Source organism: Photinus pyralis, unplaced genomic scaffold (genome assembly GCF_008802855.1).
Source record: "Photinus pyralis isolate 1611_PpyrPB1 unplaced genomic scaffold, Ppyr1.3 Ppyr1.4_LG1, whole genome shotgun sequence".
Classification (NCBI taxonomy): Eukaryota; Metazoa; Arthropoda; class Insecta; order Coleoptera; family Lampyridae; genus Photinus; species Photinus pyralis.
In genome coordinates this window covers 13498065-13523315 of record NW_022170249.1, presented here as the reverse complement: position 1 = coordinate 13523315, position 25251 = coordinate 13498065, and the positions used below count along the sequence as shown (strand labels likewise).

Genomic DNA, 25251 nt, shown 5'->3' with positions numbered 1-25251 from the left:
TCGGCTGACTTTACAATATGGTCGGCTACAGTAATAACAAACACAGTAAAAGAAACGATTAAATAAATCATAGAGGTGGACAATAATCGACATTCACACGTTGTGTTTATAAACAGGGTAAATACACGAATTTTAATAAAAATATTAATAATTTTAATCCATTGGATACATATTTTAAAAGCGTTTAGCACTAGAATGAAATAGGGTGTATTAATAGGTGGCACTCGCGTTAGTAATAAAAAGCTAAAATCGAAAATAAAAGAGCGAATTGTGCCTTTTTTATGTTTTTGTTTGCTGGTGAAGAACACCTGTTGTTACCTACGAGCGAGAGATCATTGATAAAAATTTATTACTGCCTTTGTGTGTCATTTTTTTTCTTATTAGTGAACGCTTTGACACAACGTGCGGTGAATATTGATCGATTTCTACTCGCCATAATTAAACAAAATAGTGTCTCCAGTAAACGGTGTTAAATAAAATATAATAATTTAAACAGTTCAATACAATAAAAGCTTTCCGTGTAAGTTAATTAAATAAAAAGGGGGCATCTGGTAAAGCGGCTGAGATATTGTCCATTGTCTATAAATTTACTTAGACGGAGGACAAGACTTAACCATTTCGTATATTTTTCGAATGGCCACTTAATGCCCCTAAATTCGATTAAGTGCTAAGTGTGTCAAGATTCAATTTCATGAGGCAAATTAAGTTGTACATCAATCTGTAGCGTTTATTTCTATTTCCAATTTAGAGGCGTCGTAATTTTCGTTGCCGTATACTTTGCCAGTAGTTCTCGTAGATCGCATTTTCTGGTAGAATTTGTGGAAAAAATTGTTTAAGGTTTTTCAATACAGGGTCTTCTGGCGGGAGAAAAGGCTTCGAGTGCAAAACGGAACTCAATATCATTTGCATGTATTGTCCGCAACAACTTTCTAAAATGATACAGGGGGAAATAAAGTCCTATTTTAAATTTTGAAATTATTAACTTGTAGGTACTCAACTTTAGACACGTGTTTTCTTTTTCTCTAATGTCCACAATAAAAGGTCATGGAAATCGCGCTACAGACAAGAAGGTTGGTTCCAGTTCCAGGCACACATCTAGACAAACAAAGCTCCTGTGAAAGTGGCAGCAACAAATGAGTGGCTCGCAAATGAATGAATATAGGTAATTTGTTTTGAATTCAACGTACTTCATTGCACCAAAATTCGTTTTCATTGACCTTTACATAGGTATTTGATAAGTCAAAATCCGAAAAACCACGCCTAACTTTTCGAAAGCCCCGAAAATCTCCGAAAGTTTCTTTAGAATTCAATATACCACAATGTACCAAAACCAGTGTTCAATTACGCAACCGCTTTTGAACAAACAGTGCTGTAGTGCAGCAGGGTCATGAAAAGAGGCACGTTCAAAACCATAATTATTGATAGTATAGACCTAACGTGTAGGTATGTACAACAAAAATTTACATTCAACAAAAAATACAAGAAAAGGTTGGCACTCGTGTATACCTACGGCTCATATATTTGAAAAGATAAAGCACACGATTCTAATTCTCATGTTACAAAATCATATGTAAAAAATGAGAGTTAAGTAGTAATCCCATTTTATAGGACCAAAGCGATAGGAATAAAAATTAAAGTCTTCTCCAAGAATTTTAACGCATTTTGCTAGAAACAAGTAAAAAAGGCCCTAAGGCGAGTAATTTCAGCGCATTTTCAATGCATTGATCAATACTTCCCAAAAGGTCACAACTATGTGCGCTATGTTTTTCTTTACTATCTATGGTTAAAATTTCATAGAAATATCTCCATAAATAAGAAAGTTAGCGTTGCACAGTTCCCGTTTGCGCACATTTAATTTATGCGATATGTTTGCTTTTACTAAAAGCGTCTATTGTTAAAATTTTAAAGAGATTTTCATAAGTGAAAAAGTTGGCATTTTGCAGTCTGCGCGCATTTGATTTTTACTATGTGCGATGTGTTTGCCTTTACTAATCACATTTGTAGTTTTCGATTTTTCCTACATGTAATACGTTTTTTAGACGTTTAGATACGTTTTACTACAACTAGAAAGAAATATCTTCGTAAATAAGGAAGTTGGTACTGCGAAGAAAGCGCATATAGACTGCGCATGCGCACATCTAATTTTAACAATATGAGATATGTTTGCCTTTAATAGAAGCATTTGTAATTTCAAAATGATATCCAGATAAATAAGACAGTTGACTTTGCGCACATTAATCTGATGTTTACAATATGCGATACGTTTGCTTACTGAAAGCATCTTTGGTTAAAATTTCAAAGAAATATCTCCATAAGTAAGAAAGTTGACATTGCGCACATCTGATTTTTACTATATGCGATATGTTTGCCTTAACTAGAAATGTCTGTGTTTAAAATTTTAAAAAAATATATTAATAAATAAGAAAGTTGATATTGCGCAGACTGCGCATGCGTACATTAATCTTTCAAATTTTTCTTGACTTTTCTAGGCCTGAATTGCTCCATTCTGAAGACTACCGACCATGTATATATTGTGATCAACTGATTTTAAAATCATTAATTTTTTCGAAAAACACACATTAGGTATATCTCAAAACGTAATAAGTTTAGTGATAGTATAAATGCCGAGCAGAACTCACAGCTTCTGAAAATCTTTGATACCACAAAATACAGAGTCAAACACCGTATCTTAATATCAGCAACAGTGAGTAAGCAGTTTGAATAACAAAGGGATAAAACAAAGGGAAAGCAATGAAATATATGCCCTTTGTACCTCCTCGCTAAACTGAGAAATGTTTATAATATAGATCCTAGAATCGTACAGTTGAATTCATGAAAGTTTTGCCCTGCGCCACTAATTTATGAACCAATTTCAAACGAGTTATCTCTATCACATGTCAGCATAATATGAACAAGAAGGAGATGGTAACAATTTGAAATCTGGTGATGTCAAATTTGTGGCCTTGATTGCTACATCTTTGTATAACTCTGATCAGTGGGATATCGTTAGAGAGCTAATTTTAGTCCGTTTAAATCATGTGATCAGATCCAAGTCAACATATTAATTTTTTTCAGCATTTTTTTTTATTTATTGTCCCTCTTGTTTTAGGCCCTCAACAGGCTTACGCCCAATTACAGAGTGATCCGCAAAATGCTTTCAGAATTAAAGTGAGAAACGTTACAGTATGACACACACTCCTGTGTAACGCAAAACCAGATGTATTACAAATACACAGATGGAGCGGCGGTTCAATAAACCAAGTTCTGTAATTTTTCGTATTGGCTAAAATAACAGAAAATTAAAAGATAAAGATAAAAAATTGAAATGATAGTAGAAAAATTATATATTATAAAGTTTAAAATATGATAGATCCTCCGATAAGCAGTGCAGTGCAGTGAGCTTTAAGGATGTCTAAAAGCATTTAAGGGCCATAACAGTCCCCACTACGTGATTGTTGTATGCAAGGTTTCGGCTTATAAGTATATAAGAAAAACAGACAAGGGTAACTAAGAAATTTTATTTTTAAACACCCTGTAATAAAATTCCTCCATTAAATGCCTTTTACCGTCCCTATCTTTTGAAATTAAACCCTTTCTTAGTTCCCCATTTGTTTGTGTTTCTCCTTGTACCTCTAAAAGCAGGATTTTGTATTCCACCAGAAACTTTTTCATGAAACCTTTTCCAGGATATAATTCCAGATCCATATTCCATGTATTCCAAATCCGTTCATTTATTAATTTAATCCATTGACAACCAGATACCAAAATTAATTTTCCGTTTCATCAGATAACTTTCCGTTTAATTCATTATTAATTTCTCACCAGGCCTGTTAATTTTTATTTAGTTTTGAGCCGTAAAGATAAATCCTGTAGGTTATACAAGCCTACGGACTTGGTAAACTGCAGTAATCGCTTGGGTTAACTCGATAGACCTGACTCGAATACGATTGACACAGTCCACCCTAATAAGGGTTGTTTCAATCGCCCGAAAGAATCTCTTTAAAGGGCAGACATATGCTAGGTAAATTCTAGCTGATCTTATTGGGAAACCAGAAGGGCAGTACAACATTCCGTTTTAAGGATAGTAGAGTCCCTGATTTACAACCCTGTGTAGAGATTCAGTATGTAAAAGAAGACAACGTGAAAGCATTCTTCCCATACTTCCGGAATGACCTACCTATTCATGGATGTAAATAACTGATTTAATTGAATTATAGCTAATGAATCGATACGAAACCACTGGATACACCACCAGGGCCAGTTGATAGTTGAATTTATTTTGTACGTACTTCCTACATTTGACAGCGACAGTAAAACCGTCGGCGGTGTCTACAGAACCAACTCCGTTCCACTGGTCCCGTTCCACCAGGAGATACACCACAAGTTGTCTAAAGTATAGTTTCATATTTATTATAATTTGTTATTTAATTAATCAGTCTTAAAACAATTCCGGCTTTTGACCTCTGGCCAGCCTGTACGCTATCAAATCTCCCAAAGCTTGTGTTTTCTATCTCTTTCTCCACTACCATAATGCACATCCTCGTTTAATAGTCCTCCGTCCTAGAGGAAGAGTTGGGGTATCTCGACAGCGAAACATTTTTGACTCTCAGTCTATGCGGGAACAAATGTTTGTTATAGTCCCCTCCACTACACAGTTTTTACATATTCTTTTTCTATAAAACTCTTTTAAAATTCCTCTCCCAAAACTAGAGTGCAATCAAAATTCTTGGAAAGCAGCAAAATAAGAAATTTGCAAAAAGAATTACGTGTTTTCGTTTTTAAGTTCACGATTACTATTACATTTCTCACTACACCTTTGGAAAAGGATGCCCCTGCCGAAGAGTTTTGACTTTAAATTCGAAAAAACAAAAGTGAAATGTGGAATGGAGCAGAGGGAGTAAAGGAATTGGATGGCACCAAGCAAAACCGAATAGCGCCAAAGGTTGACAACGATGTTGACTACAAAAAGAGCAAGGTGACACCTAAAAGGCTCAAATGGTGCTAAGCGTTGTTTACACCCTCGGCAACAGATGACATCGGTCAACTGATCCTTCAACAAAATTCCACAATATATTCCCATTTAACAAAACTAAGGAAAACAACGTGAATAGCATGTGTTCCAAACAGTTTCAAGTCCTACACAAAGCTGTTCAGCCCTTATAAGAAATGCATCATTTAAATAAAGTGTAACTATAAGGAACGTACGGCCATTGAATAATCAGATTCTTTATTCAATGTTACTACGGACAAAATATTCTCCCTCAAGAAAATACTCTTCTTGAGAAAATTCTAAATGGAGTTCGTTTGAAAGACGTGCGAAATTTAAACCGAATCAAACAAGAAAATTGTAGAAAGTGAATTCACATATTGAATTAAAAGAATTTATTAGAGTGAATATTATTGATATTTGTCAGTGAATAATCCGGAGCCAAAAAATACCTACAAAATTCATTTCGAACCTTTAAAAGCTCGTCGACTCGAAGAAAACAGGCTCCCAACAAGTAAATTAGGAGCGGTAACTTTGGTTTGGAAACTATGAAAAACCTGCTCTGAAACATTCTCAGTTAATTCAGGTGAAAGTTAACCAAACCTTCATCTCAATATAAAGTAAGGCCAATTAAAAGAACTATTGATTTTCAATTAACTACTTACATACGAAATAAGATAACTTGAGAGCCGGTTGCACAAACGCAGTTTAAACTTCGTTTATTAAGACATATGATTAGTGGAAATTTGACAAAACGTCAAATATCAACCAATCCTAAACCGTAATCCACAGGTTAATTCCAAGCTAGGTTTAAACTGTCTTTGTGCAACCGGCCTTAAAGGACCAATTTTCAAATGAGTATAACTTTTGTTTGTAAAGTGATTTTAAAAACCGTCCGACAATTTTGTTCCTTAATTCATAAAGCATGTACACAGCAAATTTCGTAGATTATCTTCATTTTCGTTATCCGGGCAAGAATTGTAGTAGTTTTTTTTCGAATTTTCAAAAACTTATTTCAGATTCGTGATTTGCTCATGTTCAAAAACCTCCAAACAAAATTTCGTTGAAATCAGGATTTTTTCGCAGCCCTATTTAGAGGTGTGCCCTTTCGTGGTAAGAATTTTGAAAACATTTTTACAAAATCGGAAAGGGCATACCACAAAACCTATTCAAAACGTGCCACCAGGCTTTCTAAAAATTAAACAAGAAATTTCGCCACTTCTTTGGCGGTGCTCCCAAGCGAAACACGTTGGACCCTCCGTTTATTAGGAAAAAGTGCTTGTTTTGATGACTTTAGATGATATATTTAATGTGATCTTCTTAAGTAACCATCGTTCCGTAACCATTTCTTTTAAAATGTTAGTCCTCAATCCATATTAGGCTACCAAAATTTCATAAAAATATTTAAAACCATATTAGAGATACCGCCTTGTAACACTTTAAAAACATTCACCCTGTATAGACCCAATTACGAATGGCGATATAATTGCGACACTCGTTACCATGTGTTTTAAACGATGCATAAGCTTGAACACTGATTAAATATCATGGTGCAAGCAGTTTTTTTTGAGTTGTTAATCTGAGGCAAGTACTTTTATGGGTAAACCGTGGTAGTAAGTGAATTTACCAGCGTGAGTAAGAGTGGTTTTACCGAAAGCTAACATCTTGGAACCGGTATAATGGAAGTGAGGGGTGAAGATGAAAATGAACTCAACAATTTGACATTCGCTCATACCTGCTGTCGAGGATCAATTCGTTAGGATCGAGCTTTCTTGAATGCGAGTTTTTCTGAGAGCGAGTTCCTGGCGTGAGAGGGGGGTGAAAAGAAGAATAGGTACATTTTTACCATCTTTTTCTCGCTCGTGTGTTGACATGAGAATCAAAAACTCGTCTGCAATTGGGTCTCATACTATAGGGACGTAAAGGTCCACTTTGTCGCAATCGACGATATATCTGATGTTGATGAGACTAGTTTCGATAAGAATGCCATCTTCAGGATGTATTTGAACACAGCAGATACTTTTATCCAAAAGATTGCACGAGAAACGCCACGCGATGTGAAGCAAAGGGTTAGATTTCATAATGACTTATGGGTATGACCATAATAAATAATTCGCCTTCACACGCTACGTATTCTACTCTAAAAAGGATTTTCTCTACATTTTATAAACCAGACAAAGCTGTAAGTGGTAGAAAATGAATTCGCGAAAGACTAAAACTAACAGATAGAGTTAGTGAATTGTGGTCTTCAGTACAACTATATCACTACAGTCACATCTTATTCGCAAAATTTTGGAGAAAATTAAAAATTTGAACAAATGCAACAGTTACATGCAACAATTCCGTAGCAAATAACTTGACACTCTTTGCATAAAACTAAACAAATAATTAAACAACTAAAAATAAACATTAGAGTCAGTATTTTATGTTTCAGTTAAATTTATCTGACAGATAATCTTTTATATAAATTTCCATGAAAATTGTCAAATACGAAACATAAAAGACAGGTTCGGAAACGTTTCCATATAAACTAATATATTTTTATACATTGCACAATTGCCCAAACAGTATTATATTATTATTTCATTAAGAGACTGCACAGCATTACAAGGTTTCAATTATTCTAAGAAGTAATGACAAGATAATAAGATTATGATATCACGTTTTGTATTCTGAAGACAATTTGGACTTAAATTCTAATATTCCTAAATTGAAATTACTTACAGATAAATTAGTAAAACAATTCTAAACTAGAAAAAGAACAATTTAATAAGTGGGATGTATTTGAAATTAATTAATTAATTCTGAAAGTATATATATAACTAGCAGCAATAGCTATATTAAAACGAAACTCAAACAGAGCTTTCGTCAACAGAGAATTTTTTTCTAATTTTTCATTAATATCAAACAGGAGAAAAAGTTTGACTAAAAGGACCAACCCTCATAATAACCACAATTAATTGCAACCCTTTAGTGTCTGTCGTATTTATCGACGGTATCGCAGTTACGTTCGAACTGTAATCGAAAAGCTTGCGTGAACGCGCTTTCTCCTGCTTTGTCATCTTCTCATCCTCCAATTGCTCAAATTTAGTTGGCGACGTCGTCACCGTTTTTCCGGGGCGCCAGTAGTCGGCATCCTTGGCGTCGCGACGCTGCTCATGCGTTCCCCCACTCCGCGATAAGGGCTGATAGTGAAGCAGAAGACGCGCATTCTCTACCATGCCCCCCAAGTGTGTTGATTCCTAAAGTAACTGTGTGCGCTTTTTTTAAACTTTTTAAGTATTAACGTAAGGTAAGATTTTTTTCTCTCTTAATTGTGCATGATTTTTATCAATTTTTTTACTAAGAAATCTTACGATAATTACAATGTGAATTCGGTGATTGTGGTGGCATCGCTATAATAATACAAGATATAGTGCAGTTTTATTTAAATATCGTTTCAATTATTTATTTCAGTCTGTGCTTTATTTTTGTTATTTAACAACTCTTGGAGATGACTTCTGGTAAGTGCCTTTATATTATTCCGATACATTTTTAAAAACCTATCTGAAAAATTCTCGTGAAACATAAAAGTGTCGAAATTGAAGTGGCGAAACGCCGGCCGTCGGAATTTCTGCATGAGCTTTTCTGAGCGCTTTGATAAAAAGGGTGACCGTCGCGGTTCGTCAGATCACACGCCGGTGCTTTTTCGGGTTCGTGTAAACATGAAACAATGGGAAAAAATGAAAGTTGATTGTGTACAATGGGAGTGGGGGATGAGAATTGATTGCAATCAATTTTTGATCACGTACGATGGAGTCGTACACAGGCGAGTATTATTTACCTATTGTGAGCACTTTCAAATATCATCAATCGCTTTAATTTGGAAACGAACTTTGATCAATCTTGATTTTTAACTCTGATTGGCACCCTTTTGTTTCATTTAATTATTTTTCTTTGTTACTCGTTTTTTTTTGGTATCGAAATTTTAACATGCGCGACTTACAACATTCAGAGTGGAAAACTCGATGTTGAGTATAAAAGGGTTAATTTCACTTTGACCTTCCAGGTATTTGCATTAGGATAGATTTTTCATGTTGGAGCTGTTCCGCGGGTGTAAAAAACTACCTTCTCTGATTGTATTTTCTGCTCAACAAAAAAGTTACTAACCGCGGGATAACAAAGTTATGAATGAGCGAATTAGTAAAGTCTGGATAGACAAATTAAAGTTTTAATTAAATTATTTTCTGTGATGTTTGTTACAGTTGCTTGCGGAACTGGATTAGGGTTTTTGTACGCGACGTACGAACGCGGGGTTAGTTTTTATTTTCATGAACGTGCGGGTGATCTTAAAAAATCTTAGATTCTTAAAAAAGTATCTTATTTACTGTCCTCCACCTCTTGCGGGGGCGTGTCGGAGGGGTGGGGAGGGACGCCGGCGCGCGACGCTCTCCTACGACGTCTTGTCGCAGTCGTCGGCGGGCGACGTGCAGCGGCGCCGTCGTCTTTCCCTAAAGGAGCGCCTTATATTCATGTCTTAGCTTGGCGCCTTCACTCCTTCGGTATCCTTCGTAGTGTAAGGACTTGTCCTGCGCAGGATACGGACGCTCTTATCCCGACGCTTGGCATCCAGTCGTGATATGACTTGGTAGATATTCGGACTTGTGAACTTAGACGTCTTTCAAGTGGAATTTAGTTATTCGTGTTGCTGTATCAAACTCTTCATATAAAGACAGTTACCAATTCGAATTATCGGACTCTTCGTAACAATTAATAAACTTTTATTCTAATCTGAAGTGATCCAGAAATTGATATGGATTATTTTTTTCTTGAAATCCAGGTAATTATTTCGATGTTGTTCTTCAGTTTGCATGGGAACTCCGACGCCTTTCCTGAAACTTCCGACGCGTTACAAAATGTGCGTGTTTGTTACGTGAATTTTTTTCCGTCGAAATAACCAAAATGACCACTTACCTTTTTTTGGTTCAACGGTTTTTTCACAAAGCATCTTTCTTTATTAAATTCATTGGTATCCGAGTTTTAATCCACAGACGAAACTAATTAAATGAAATGTCGAGTATCTCATCTGTAACAGATTCGAAATATTTTCTAAATGAAACTTACCCGCAATTTCAATTTTTTATTCCGTTTATTTCACTCAACTCGGATAGTGAATCGAATAAACTCTAAACATGAACTGACCAAAATCACATTGCCGGGAGCACACAATGCATATAAAGTACGTTAGAACAAACAATGCGCTTTTATTAAGTTCCCACGACTTGAATGTATATCTAGCATAAGGGCTGAAATCATTGTGCTGGTGACTAAACCCAAACGGTTGGGGTGTTAGTTTGGTTGCATATGTCGAAAAAATTGTAGCAAAAATGTAACTGATCGATTTTAATAGGGTAGGTCAGTGTCAAATACGTGGGAATATTAATGCAATTGAACGAGCTATTGTATTTAATAACTAACCCCGTTTATTGACTGATCTAATTAAATTTTTTTGCGGTTATACTACCCAATTTATCGGGTGTAATTATCAATTACCATTGTTCCCCCATTATCTGCCAATAAATATTTGAGTACTTGTAAAATTAACCATGTTTTATTAATCGTTTTACAGAGAGGGGGCTGTGCGATACAGGGATGTAACTTTTCTGTTAGGCAACACAAAATGCAGAAGCATGTGTTTAGTGCACTTCCCGGCGCTCAGATAGCCGCTTCGTTACAATTTCTTGCCATTAACAACGATCTGGCAGTTTAATGCGGAATCTACAATAAATTGGTACAATCTCGTTCATATACATTTCACCCCCACCTGTGCCTCATTAAACACAGATTATACGCTAATGTATTTCACTACACATGCAATATCAATCGACACAGTGATTCAATGACACCTCACCCCCTACCCCCAATGTACATAATTTGGTCACTAGTTTACACATTATGGTTAATTGCGGTCGCCCACAACACTGTTCATTTAACGTTACGCGCCACTACACGTGTTTACCACGTGGTCTTCGCCACGCGTACTGTTTGTCAAATGTTACTTTTGAGTTTTGACTTCCAACATTTTTTTCTATGCGATCTACTCTACGCGAAATTGGTTGCCTACGTTGCAAGCGTTCCGCAATCCATTGTTGTGAAAGGGTTAAAATTGGAAAGACAGGTTTTATTTTTGAAATAAAGTGCATTACAAACTGCTCCACGTGGTATTACTTGCAATTACCGGTAACCATTTCCGGATCGGAAATAGCTTACACCCTAGGCCCAATGCGCACACGCAACTGACGCAACTACCCTTAAATAATACATTGACCGCAGTTCATTACATTTAAATATTTGGAGGATTTAATAATAGACCTGATTAATTTTTCAACGCGCTGATTAATGGGAAAAGTTGGCAGTCAAACGAACCTCCAACCCCTCATCCACGAAAAAACGGAAATTTAACCCCGCAGATCCCAGAGTGCCGAGCTTCCGCGTCCGACGGACTTGTGTCTGTTTTCGTAAAGGCTCATGTCAAAAACTGTTTCTTTTCATTGGATTATGCCTGTCTTCAAATTGCAGAAAACCCAAGGGTTCCTTGTGATTTGTGTAATTTATTATCTACACAAAATTATGCACTATATTAATCGAAAGGAGCTCGATAGTTCTCCCTTTTTAATTTTTTTGTACTTTGTCATGTGTACCTATTACCCACTGTCGGCGTCGGTTATATCAACTAAACTCAATAGATCTGTACAAGAAGCTACAGTTTTCAGACGACTTATGGATCACATACCTTTTTGTACCATTTTAGTTCAACAAGATCTTTTATTAGGTAATTCAAAAACGCGCTTATGTAAAAAAACGGGGCATTATCTCGTTGATGGAATGAGGAAAATTATCCACGGGGAAGTCCTTGTCGAAAGTGATTAGTGTTACGAGCATTTAATTTCTTTTAATTTTTAAACATATCGCTAATTGCGAAAATGTAACGATAAGAGAAATAGAATACAGTGGGCGTAACATGTATTATTGTAAGAAGAAATAGAATCTCTAGCAGGGGAGGGCGTAATTAGGGCGTTTATGATTAAAATTACACAACTGAGAGACGATTAAGTTGTTCTTGATAAGGAAATTCTAATTAATTTCTCTTTTCAGACTAAGTAAATGGACTACAACTGGACAGCACTCCCGACCAAATAATAATAAAAGGTAAGCTGCAAGCTAAAAGTTAATCGCGTCTTTATTCAAAAGCGAAACAGTTGAATAAATGTTTCCCTTGTAAGAAAAACAACTTTTAAATTTTCTTACAGTTCGCAATTACCTTTAATTGCAAGTAGGAAACAATGCGACAAGCGAAGTTATTCTTTTGAGCTATAAGAAAGAATAACTAAAGTACCTATGTACTAATTAAGATTGCGGTCAGTAATACACTTCTGTATTCCATTCAAATTCTTATAATGACTTTTTTTCTGATTAAGTAAATTACAAAGCTGAATAAAATTGTGATAATTACTGGAAAAAAGTATAGAGCATTTAAAATCCATGTATACCTTTGAGGATGCAATTTTCTAAGTAATTTCTTTAAACGCTTTCATACAAAACCGTAATCTTAATACGCATTTACTTTACATTAAAACATTAATGCGGCAACCAGTAAACCTAAAAATAACTGTCTTAGTACGGAACTTAACTTGAGATAATTGACAAGGGTAATCAAAAGAAATGATTCAGGCATGTCTGCGCACACTTGAATTGATAAAAACTCGGTCTTTTAACGGAAACGGAAAATGATACTACTTATTTTTCATTAATGTGCCATAAGGAAATACAGGCCAATTCTATTAATAACAACAATCTAAATATTCACGTCGTTTTCATTTGAAAAACCCACCAAGATCTCTACTTTTTTAATGATGGCACAAGAGCTTCTTGGTTTATTAAAAAAAATTGTATAACGTGTGACATCTGAGACTAAAAATGCATCATTATAAATCCACGGAATGTTACGCAATTTCGTACTTTACTTTTCTCCAAGAACTAAATTAATTTTCAGATCATTCCGCATCTTCTCTGGTAGAAACGTTATTTTTTTTCTCTAAAGGAAACCAGCGCGCAGTTCGTTATAATTGTTTTGATTAAAAGAGTCCGAGGTTAATTAAAATAATTTCTAGAAATCATCCACTCGTTTATGTCACGCTCCATGTTTTTCAATTGGAAAATGAGATTTAATAGACAAGAAAAATGTACCTATGCATATTTCGGAAAGTTTTCCACATTCATCGTGTGCTGAGTGGCTGACCGCTGCTTTTACGTGTTCCTTTCAAGTTTTCCAGGTTTGTTATTCTATGATATAGATGATAAAATTTGAATGAACTCCTACAATGCTTTACTCTGATATACACTGAAAATGTACCGTTCGCTTGAGAAATTAATCTGCATTTCGCGTTGATGGCCCATTAAAATGTCATTTATTTCAAATAGTTCGACGTGTTTACACGTGTTACATCACATCGGCACCCACTGTATAAACCAAACCAACGTGATAGTTGTACGCATAGTTCCAATTAACCAGTTATTCGGTTAATCATAATTAAAATTGGAGGAACGTACCTACCTATTTATCATCGGTGTTTAGTGGGATTTTTCATTTCGGTTGATTAGGTACCAAAATAAAATTGCCTTGTAACAAACAAAAGCAATTGCTCTATACATTTAACTTATAAATTCCAATTATACCTAAATCGCAGGGATGAGAGGTGATCAAGAAATAGATAATCACTGAACTATTCAAAGATATTGTCAATATCTGAATAAAGTCATGTTAGCATCTGAAGCAAACAATGCCAGAATGGACGTCTATCATTATAACTAGGGAAATTATAAAATTAATTAACACAACTATTTTCCTTAATTTAAGTTTATCTCTTAAATTATGTAATATAAGATATTTATGTTGCTATATCCAAAAAAGTGCACTCGTTATGAATATGTAACGAAAACTTGTAATTGCCATTAAAAAACTATACCCTCCTTCACCATGCAGAAGTACGCCACTGATCACAAATTTAAAGTATTTGGATTTATACAAACTTTTCATAATTTTGTATACCATGAAACGTTTCATTGCGGGAAATCTTGTTTTGTGTTCCAGACAAAATGCCCACCCTGTATATTTATGTAGAATGTATAAAGCATTTATAAAGAATAGATATCCATTAAATAACCACATCGGTACATCCACGGATAGTTATATAAGAATTTTGTCTTGTTTTCGTTTTTAAATTCTGAATTCAATTGTAGGTATAGGAAGCTCTTTTTGTAACAATTTTTTTTAAGTACGCAACTTACCCTGATAGCTATCTTTTAAAGTATACAAAATTTTATTGCGTGAGACCATAAATCATAAATAAATATAAAAGATACCTTTTAATAAACGCATTTAATCAGTTAACACCATGATATGCAAAGTATGCGTGAATATGCTGATTTTGGAAAGAGTTGCAGCCCATTCCTAGAATTCAAGTAGATCTTCAACCTACAAAAAATATCAACCGAAGGGACGAATATCCTCTAAGAAACAATGCTGGAACTTTACCATCATTTATATGCAAAAAATTCATTTGTTCTCCATGGAACACGGAGTTTTGGACATACTTAGGGTCCATTTTAGTGCATACCAGCATACGTACTGAGTATATACTTCATCACTATAAATTCAGTGAGACGGGGCAATAGTTATTGAAAGGTTATTTACAAAAAGCGCATTGGCAAATACTTCACAAAGAAAATTAGCTTTCTTCAACGAATATTGATCACCTAGATCGTAACACTACACTAGCGGCCGTTTGCACCCTACAAATTTAAGTGGAGCTTAGTTTAAGGCTTAAGGCTTAAAATTCATGGTAACCATTGTCGCAATAATCGTTGCCATAGATTTTAAGCTAAGCTCCGCTTAAATTTGTAGGGTGCAGTCTGTAGTTCGACCGTGACCAAATTGCAAAAGAATTGATTTAACCGGTTTCTGCATGTAAAAAATGTGCTGCAAACGATGGAATAAAGTACCTACCATTTCATTCCGATGGGACCTTTCATTAGAATACCATTAACGTGTGTTCACCCCTGCGCCCCCCCCTCCAGTTTTTACCAGTGGCGGATTTACGTATAACCACACTAGGTACGTGCCTAGGGGCGTCAGCTTTAGGGGGCGGCATTTTTTGCACTGTATTTATTTTAGGTAACATTTTCAGTTTTAAAATAAGTCCCATAGCAAGTTACAAATGACAAACATTTTTAATTAAAATTATGCAATAAATTGGAATTGGTAGATAGTTTAAACAAAATGTAATTGTAAGGACCATAATCGACAATGCAAGTTTTGAGTGTGAAAACTTAATGTTAGGTATACTGTATTTCTTTTCATATTAGTTTTAAAAGTTTCATGTTATAATTTGATTTTTATTTTAAAATTTATTGCAATTTAAAGATTATTTTGGGGCGCATTTCTTTCAGTGTACCTAGGGGCGCAACAAATTTAAATTCGCCACTGGTTTTTACTATAGGCACCTCTAAAGACATGCTTATATAACTTCTGAAATCAATTGTTACATGTTAAAATTATGCACGTTTTACTATGAAAAACAGTATCTCAGGAAATAATTCATGCTCCCCCTCCCCCTTAAATTTTCTGGTCGTCTGGCACACCATCAAGGTGTAGGTTACCTATCCCAAAAATTCCAGGACTCTAGGACAATGCCCCTAAAAGTAGTTCAAAACTGCAGAAGTGGGTCCGGGCAGATAAACAAACCAACACACTGTCGGGCCGACGGACAATACGCAAACAATAGCATATTTTTTTTAATTCTTAAAAAATGCCCTAATGCATGTTGATGGTTGAATTACAGAAATGAAGTTAAAGTATTTTAGGGTACGTAGAAGAAAATTCATTTAAATCACTGTTCGTAACTTAGCTAGAGAATTTGAAATTTCACACATGTCCGTATTGAATTCGAGACTTCACAGCAAATTAGTAAAATTACAGTAACTGAAAAAGCACTATAAACGCTCAACTAATCTGCTAAAGCTAAACAAATCGGCCGAATACGTATCTAAAATAATTGCTAAGTTTTGTTTACACTGCTGTCAAATTTGTGTGTAAAGTGTGTTGCATAAATGTCAGGTATATCAAAGCATTGACTTGTAGTTGTACTATATTTAGGAATTGAACATATAGGAGATTTGCATGGGCTTTCTCATAATAGAAACAGCAATATTGCAAAAAGGTCAGCTATTCTAGCGAATCCTGCAGTGGGCGTATCACACTAAGTGACTAAAAGCGTAACGCCATCTAGCGATAAACTTCTAAAGCGACATAGTAATTTCCATCCCTCCCAATAGCACTCCAACTCAAAAATAGCATCTCTAAAGGACTGAATACGAGTGTATTTAGGTTAATATTAAACACAGATAAATTAAAGCAAAATACAAGTAAAACTACAGCCACAATAGGAATACAATGAACTCCATTTTCATAAAAAGAGTAGCACGCTGATCACGAAAAGCTCCTTTGAAAGAATAACACATTAACAAGTTGAGTGTACATCTTTGGACAAGGGAAACAATCCCTTTCCGAAAACCATGTGCCCACCATTCAACATATAACAATATTCCAGAGCTAAGGCAAGTAAATGTCCTTTTACGCTGTATCCATCAATTGCTAATATATAATAAATCAGTTTCTGGAAAATTCCCGAATTAGAGATACCCTACTTCAATAAGACGTTAAATAAAGAAGATACCATTTGAATGAGCTTTCAAATGGTATAGGTAGGTCTATTTTAATTGTTTAGGGTGTGATCAACCCGCCTGCTTAAAGAGCTTGTAAGTACCGAAGGATCATCGAGATCGTTTTTGGGTTGTAACTTTTTGGCCCGATACTCTACGTAGCAGCTGAAAAACAATAGCGACCTTTTTTATATCCTTAAGAACATGTGTCCCAATTTCCAAAGCGATCGATCCTTTCAATGTTATCGTGCACACGGACACACAGACGGACAGCAATACAAAATTATTAACGATCTAAAGGATCGTTAATAATGAGTCATGTAGGTACCTGTTGGCACGTATAGATAAATGTATCTTCTTTCCAACGTATCTCATTTCATGGAGGTAGAATGATAAAGTGAACGGCCTTTCAGTTAGTCGTTGTCGTTGCGTCGGCCAGAAACTCGGCCAGAAACGATACAAAATATCTTGAGACGAATGTTAAAGATGATAAAATCCAATATAAGACCATTGAATAAAGATTTATTATTCAGTGATAAGACTAAACACTTAGCACCAAGCAGGAAGATCAAGATCAAGCTCTACGTACTTATTGGATATGAAATCATATCTGTTTACTCCATTATCCGAGCGGTCCACGTGTTTTGACTTCTAGGATAGGTATTTCTTTGGACCAAAATTGACGATGGACCGACACATTCCAATCGTCCAAACCTAACATCAAGGGTATGTCCCAACCGACCCAAATTTAAGTCGCCAAGTACGACAAGCCAAATGTTTCACCGATCAGTATCTTTATAAAATTAGTGAGCAAGTGTTGGTTGTGATTTCATTATTGCCCCTTATTGACTGTAAAATAAAAAATAAAATGAAATTAAATAATTCGAGTTGTCTGCTTCGATTACTATCTATAATACGAGTAGGTAGGTGCATATAAAACAGATTAAAGTTTCAATGGAAATTATGTAAAAACAATTTGTAATTTAAATCTTTCAACCGAGCTGTATAATTTCAACAATTAATCACAGGATTCCAGGATTAAAGTAGTGTCATTATTGAATTACACAATAAAAGGGTTAATGGAAACATGTAAAAACCAGCATCTTTGATGTCACGTTGGGCCGAGAGTAATACTTTTATAAACGACTTGAATTGTATTCGACGACCATTGGTCTACCTGTTCTTAACATCATTGGTGATTTACGTTGCGTGACGGTAGGCGGTACAATGAACAAAGTCGCTCTAAGAAATTTTCCTTGTCTTCTCGAGGTTCACCTCTTTGACAAAGCGCTCAGAATGGGAGCGGATATCACTCAATCGGACAGCGCGCGCGTTGTAATCAACAGCAAGGACAATTCGATTTCTAGCGTTATTTGCTAATGTTAATCTGTATTTTTTTCTAAAGCAGATTACTTAAAACATCCTGATGCTGATGTCTCCAACGTACCGTGTTTCCTGTCCTATCCTACACGTACACAGGAAATTTGCATCTTTCAGCTTTCGTATCTCGTTTAATTTCTCTATTGTTAAACAAATAATTAGCGTTTTGTTATTATACTTACATTACAATGTGTATAGGACATGCACCACAATTTCGAGCGGGCCATCAAGGGTTAAATTAGTCCCGTGTTTTTTGGCGGAATTTTTTATCCGCCTGCAAATGCAGGTAACCCACATATAATTTTAATTACCTTTTGTACCGCAACTCACACATGATGTGTCCAGTTTCCGCGCCTGTTTTCAATTTTCATTTTCCCCATCCACCTTTACAATGTCACTCAATGTTTTCTCGCATTGTTCGGTCATTAAAATTTTACGTTCTTTAACCCGATTTGCGTACCTACTCAAAAATCTCTCGTGACGTGACCGCATACGGAAGTGAATGTGAGACGAACGGGTATGAAAATTTCGATATTGTTATCGGCGATGTCTAATGTTTTTCGTGACAATAGCCAGGAATCATAGTAGCTGGTCAGCGAGTACATAACCTTATTGTCACGGCACGCTGTGACGACGTAAATCGTTAATAATTAAATTGTAAGCTCTACCTCGATGCAAATGTGCGGGAGAAGTAATGTACAGAGTCATCGACCTTTAACTTTAAATTAACAGTTAACAAAAAAAATAGAGAAACTTCACTTCCGCTTGTGGCAATATCCATCACGGGCTTTTGTTCGAATTCTTTTTTACGGACTTAGTTAGCAATTAGTCTACCATCAAGGTTTATTATTACATTAGTTACAAAAAGTAGGTGTAACTGGCTTTGTTATGGTGATTGTTCGCATTTTCTTGTAATTAACCCTACTAAACATGGTGATTCGCTTGTTGTAAAGGTTGTTAAACCAATGGGAAGGTATACCGGATGACGAAGGAGTGCTTCTGTATAGTTCTTGTTGAAACCCATTTTCAGAATAGGTATTACCAATCTTAAATTCATGCGTTGGAACAGGCCTGACGAGAAGGGGGGGATTCCCCCTGGGCCCGGATTTTGAAAAGGGGCCCATTGCATGGTTTTTTGGGAATAAAATTTTTACATCCTTAAAGCATACCAATTTTACTAAAATAAAATATTTCATATTATGAGTCCTTGATTAGTAGAATAAAGTAATGTGGAATAGGTAAGTTTAAGCACAAAAAAGGGGCCCGTGCTTAACAACCCCCCGGGCCCCAAGTTTCTCTCTACGGCCCTGCGTTGGAAACATACTTACGTTAAAAGGAAATCTACCTAAAAAAAATTTGAATGTCGCAAGTAACCAGTAAAATGAGGGATCATAATATTTTGTTTGGAGGTAGATCCCCAATTATAGTCTCAAAATATGCAATTTTTTTCTCTCATATATACATATAGGGTTTTGGAATGGCGTTTGGGTACCCTTTCCGATTTGGTGCAAACCGTTCCTAAAATTCCTACCCCTATCCTTACCTAAACGGAAAAATTTGATACTTGAGGAGCTGATATTGGTATGATAAATTTCTTGAAATTTTACTCATTTTCGGTTCTTGTCCAAAAATGGCAGTTGAAGCTTTCGAATTTCTAAGAAGTTTAAAGTTCAGAGACCCTCAGGTCATTTTAGGTTGTGAATTTAGGATCAAAATCAGAAATACCTAGCGAAGTTCATTAGTTCCGTCCCACTTGCTTTGCTTACTAGAGATAAAAAAATTGAAAAGGTTACGCGTATTTTAGAACGTTTGAGGACGTAGCCTTCAATTAAAATAATACGTTTTTGACTCCCGATTTATTTCGAAAAAGGAAATAACAGCATTTATTTACGTTTAGAAAGGCTAGACCTAGACTGTTCTTTCAGTATTTGCGAAAGAAATTCTTCTGATTTACTTACTTACAAAACAAGTAACAAGTTAAATTGAACACAGTCTAAAATGAATTTATCTCAATAGCCTCATATGTGAACACATTTGTTTCCGAATGAAGATTAACTGCCAGATAAGTTTAAAAGCAACATGAACGCTAATAAACGATTTCAAACGAGCGACAAGTCCAAATGACCAAAATATCAATTAGTAGTTTAGTACCTTGATTATTGTCTACCTATTACTGAAAACAGAATTGGAAAACTCGAAACCATTCGACAGTAAATGTACATAGACGGACGGGCGAACAGAACACAGAAGTTAATAATCAAAAACCACAAATGTCATTAGCAAAGGCACATCGCACATAGTAAGAATCAAATGCGCGTGTTCGCCTTTGCTATTGACATTTGTAGTTTTCTTTTTTTACTACATGTGATTTGTTTTTCTTTACTTGAAGCATCTGTGGTTAAAATTCCGAAGAAATATCTTCATAAACAAGGAAGTTGGCACAGCGCATGCGCACATCTAAAAGTTACAATATTTAACAGAAGCATCTGAAATTAAATTTTCAAAAAGATATCTCGATAAATAAGTTGATATTGCGCATCTTACGCATGCGCACATTAATCGTCAGGATTTTTCTTGTCTCATGTGCCGGAGTTATAAGCTACAGAATTCAAAAAGAAAGAACTAAATATAATGAACACAGGCGCACGGATTTAAAAAGTGGCTGCAATAGCGCACCCAATCGTTCTATCTAAAAAATCATGAAAATATGATTATTTCGTGTTCTCTATAAAATACACTATTTAAAGAAGGTTCTAAGGTTTCGGAAAAACTTGTATTGTTTCAGTAGGTAGACACAAGTGGACAAATTATGTCCTTTTTAGCGCATTTGCCAACTCATGTTGGAAGGCGCTATTATGGACACTTTATCCGTCCGTCGATCCGTCTGTTTTCAAGATATTAGTAGAAAAATCTTGACGATTAATGTACGCATGCACGTTATAGACTTTTTACCACAGATGCTTCTAGTAAAGACAAGCATATCGCGTATTGTAAAATCAAATGTGCGCATACGCAAACTGCGCAATGTCAACTTTCTTATTTATAGAGATATTTTTTGGAATTTTAGCCAAAGATTCTTATAGTAAAGACAAACATATCACATATTTTTAACATCAGGTGTGCGTAGGCGCAGACTGCGCTATGCAAAGTTATAGAAATATTTATGCCATAACTTATTTCCATTATACATATAAAAAATTCGATACATCTGAATACCGAACGATCCTCGAGATCGCGCATCCATCATTTTTACAACATAACTTGATTCTTTCCCACAAGATCAGCATAGGTTGTAAAATAAATTATTGGAATTGGCATCAGATTTACTTTTATTCGAGGCGCCTACATACGAAATTTCATTTAAATACCTTAGCAAATAAAAAATCCGATTGCACATGCGCAAAACAATGTTTTGATTCGGCATTAGTTTTACTTTTAGGTGCGTTTGTGTCCATACAACATTTCATTTAAATATCTTAACAAATAAATAAATTGGATTGCGAAAATATAAAAGTTGGGTTGCGCATGCGCAAATTTTCATCGGTATTTTGCTTGAGGTTTAAGAAATACCTACTAACACAAAAAACCTATGTTCTTTGTAAAAAGAATGATAAAAGAAACAAGGTTTGGGCAGTTTTTGGGCTGTAACTTTTGGGCGCGTTACTCTACGTAGCTGAAAAACAATAGTGACCTTTCTTATATCTTTACGAACGTACCAACCCACCCTTGGCTACGTAATTCTATAAATCTGGGACTACAAAAACGTTGGAGATTGAATTTGAATTTTGAAAACAGAATCAAAATCGAAAATGCAAGAATGCAAAAATTTAAAAAACAAGATACAACATTGGTCACAGTAAATTCAATATTTAAGCTACAAGACGTTGAGTAAAAATTTAAAACTGAAGAATTGAATAGTTAAGACTTACGAGTGAGTGCCCAAAATTGACCGACTAAAAGTAATTTGTCAAATCACGAAATTATCGATCCGTAATTAGGTTCTCAGTCTGTCCGCCAGTCTGTCCGCACGATCTCTCACGAACAGAGGGTTCTAGGATTTAGAAACCTGGGATATACTCATCTTGGTCCAAACAAGATCTATTGATTTTGGGGTCCAAATTCACCTGATTCTTTTTTTTCAATTTTATATTAATTATAGGACATGCGAAAGCCAGAGACACTTGGCGAAAGCATGTAACGTCTACATTCTTGTTATATTTGCGAAAAGTTCTTACTCCACGATGCTTTATGATTTAGCGCATTATTGAAAAAAACGTGTGCAAATATCTTCAGAACGGAGTGTCGGAGGTGGGTACTCTTAAAGGGCGGAAAGGTCGTCTAGACGAGACGCATCCAGTGGCGATGTGAACCCTTAATTGTGAATATCTCGAAAATTGAAAGAAAGTACTTTGTAGGTACAAAGTGAAAAACAATATGTAGTGAGCTTGAGAAAAATTGACACACGAATTTGATTAACATTTAATTTTCTTGATTAATACACTCCATTAATACATGACCAATCAGCTGGGTTATCTGGGTTTCAAATTCTAACCAATCAGATGATTGCTAGCTAGCTTTTTATCAGCGTGTAGGAATGCGTAAAATATATAATTGTTGTGAAATTTACTGTCTTTTATTAAACTCCCTAAAATACACTCAATCTTGGTTTTAAATCAGGATAATTTTATTTTGAATACACTCAAATTTTGTTGCCTTCTGGAAAAAATGCAACAAAACTTTTGTGTAAAAATAAAATTATCCGATTAAAAAACAAGCTCTTGTATATTTACCTCCGATAAATATTTGTTGTATTAAAATTAATAATTTGATGTTATTTAACTGCCGCGAATGTTAAGAAATATTTCGGAGAATTTCTCTAAGGACCTGATTCTTCATGCATTATACAGGCTTATTCAAATTCGAGGGCCAGCATGGGGATCTCGAAAACTGTAAGAGATAGGTAGGTAGTTTAAATTTGGTAAAGTATTTTGATGCTTAACAAAATGCTGTTTTGAAACTGAACAAATTCCGACTACTTTCGGAGATATCCTTATTTTTTACCGAAGATATTTAAAAATATATTTCAAAACAAATGACACATTATTATGGTCACATTTTTTCCTCTACAAGTTGCTAGTTTTAAAATTTAAGTCTGACGTTTCGTCTCCGATTAACCATCATGAACTTTGTTTTTTCTTATGGAATTTAATTTTAGTTTTTTGAGTCATTTGATAGAGCATTTTTCTCTGATTTCAAAAATGTAAGCTATTTTTAATAAGAAATTAACTATTACTTACGTAACTACTAATTCGTAAAAACGCAAGAAACTACGAACCCAAGACAAAGTTTTTCAGGCAAAAAAGAAGTAATTTTAACAATATTTAAACAATTTTTTCAGTTCAGTTTCAAAACGGCGTATTGTTCAGTATCAAAATACACAACTTTACCAAATTTAAACTACCTTCGGCCTGTATAGCGTAGATTTTGAATGGCGGCCTTAATACCCTTTATAAATTGATGTTCCGTCTATGCAATGCGATTGGCTGGAGCCAGGATTAAATTACAGTTACTTGTTCAAAAATTGTACCAAATGGTGAAGGGAAATTGGCTTTTTCTTTGATACAAAGGCAATTTGATTAGTCAGTGATTTTTTGAATGAAAGATTTTTTTTCGGCATAGTCTCCTTTTAGCTTGATACATTTAATCCACCGTTTTTCCAATTTTTTTTCCTTCCAAATAATAGGTTTTCTCAGATCCCTCAAAACAGAAGATTGTTTCAGTGATTACCTCTTCATTCGATCCAAATCTCTTACCGCTCGGCCATTTCTTCAGGTTTGGAAATAGGAAATAGTAGGACGATGGGGGAGGGGGGGGCTACACATGTGTGCACCCCTGCATTGTCCTGATCGATCAGCATTTTTGTCATTGCCCAATGCGATGATGTCTGCTTGAAAACAGTATCATATCTATTGAAAAGCTCTGAATAATATTTGCCGGCGATTACCCTTTTAAAGATAATCATCTTCTATGTGAATGACACCCCAAAAAACGGTCGCCAAGTCCTTGTTGGCCGAGAGGTCCACCTTGGCCTTATTTGGTGCAAGTTCACCTGAAAAAACTTGATTGTTTGTTGGTCTTTGGTGTGGTGTCTACGGTACCGAAACGGCGTAAAATCTCGTTTTGGTCTCGGATTGAGGCTGAAAATCGCCAAATACTCCTCTGTAATGGTCATACCGTTGGTGAAATACAAACTAAACGGCCTAGCTTGCCTAAAATTGTGCAGTAGTCTATTGATAGATGGCAGTTGAGTGGAGCAGTGCTGAATTTAAAGTTACTGAGCTGGAAATTCAAAAAGTCATTGACTTATCAAACTGTCTTCGTATACGTTTAGAAGCGTTACAAAAAAATTAACGATTTTGGCAATTCCAAAATACTAAAATGCATAATCAATCTAAATTCCCTTGTACTTTAATTCGTAGACTTTTACCAAATTTTGTAAATACCACACCGAATGAATACGTTTCAGTACGAACGGGCAGACGGGCAAATCTCAGACAAAAGCTTGTTTTCGAGAAAATGTGCTAAAAGGTACATATAGTATCCAAGTAACCGGATTTCATTGCACTTCAGGAAGTTGTTTCTAGATCGTGTGTGCACGGCTTACCCAATGAACTCCAGCTGTCCAGTTCTTCCATACTATCTTTCGAATGAAGAAAACAATTTGTTTTTTTTTAATTAAAGATCCACCGCTTACTTTTATTGGAAAAGCCTTTATTTCGTGGGAAAACATATCATTTGTAATTAGCGATTTATGTTTAACAACACGAAGATGGATTATAAACTCTGAGGTGAAAATCAGAACAGGTGCTATTAAGATTCTAAGTTTCGGCGTTTTTCAAATCAAAACCATTTCCTGTAAGCAGGCTTTTTATACTAAAAGCCCTAAATTAGAACATCTTGGTCCTCTATGTTTTGATTTTATTTACTTTCCTCTGTTTTCTTTGACCTAGCGATTCAAAGGGATGCAATTGAATAAATCGTTTACTAAATACAAAACGCATCAATGCAGCAAAATCAATATCGTAATAACGAACACACTTGTCATTTAATATCCATACAATCAT

General features: G+C 35.2%; 1 protein-coding gene across 9 annotated transcripts in view; it reads left to right on the top strand.

Moving 5' to 3' along the window:
- Window positions 1-25251, top strand: part of LOC116174645 (homeobox protein prospero) — an 83343-nt gene that overhangs the window by 164 nt on the left and 57928 nt on the right. For 5 of the 9 annotated variants that reach the window (XM_031492632.1, XM_031492643.1, XM_031492624.1 and 2 more), the window contains exons 1-2: window positions 8209-8279; window positions 12122-12175. The exons of 1 other annotated variant lie outside the window; for it this stretch is intronic. The gene's annotated coding sequence lies outside the window, so the exon portion shown is untranslated. Of the gene's footprint in view, window positions 1-8208; window positions 8280-8387; window positions 8491-9552; window positions 9807-12121; window positions 12176-25251 lie in introns of those variants that run through there. 3 more of the 9 variants (XM_031492595.1, XM_031492601.1, XM_031492608.1) reach the window with 3 other exon arrangements.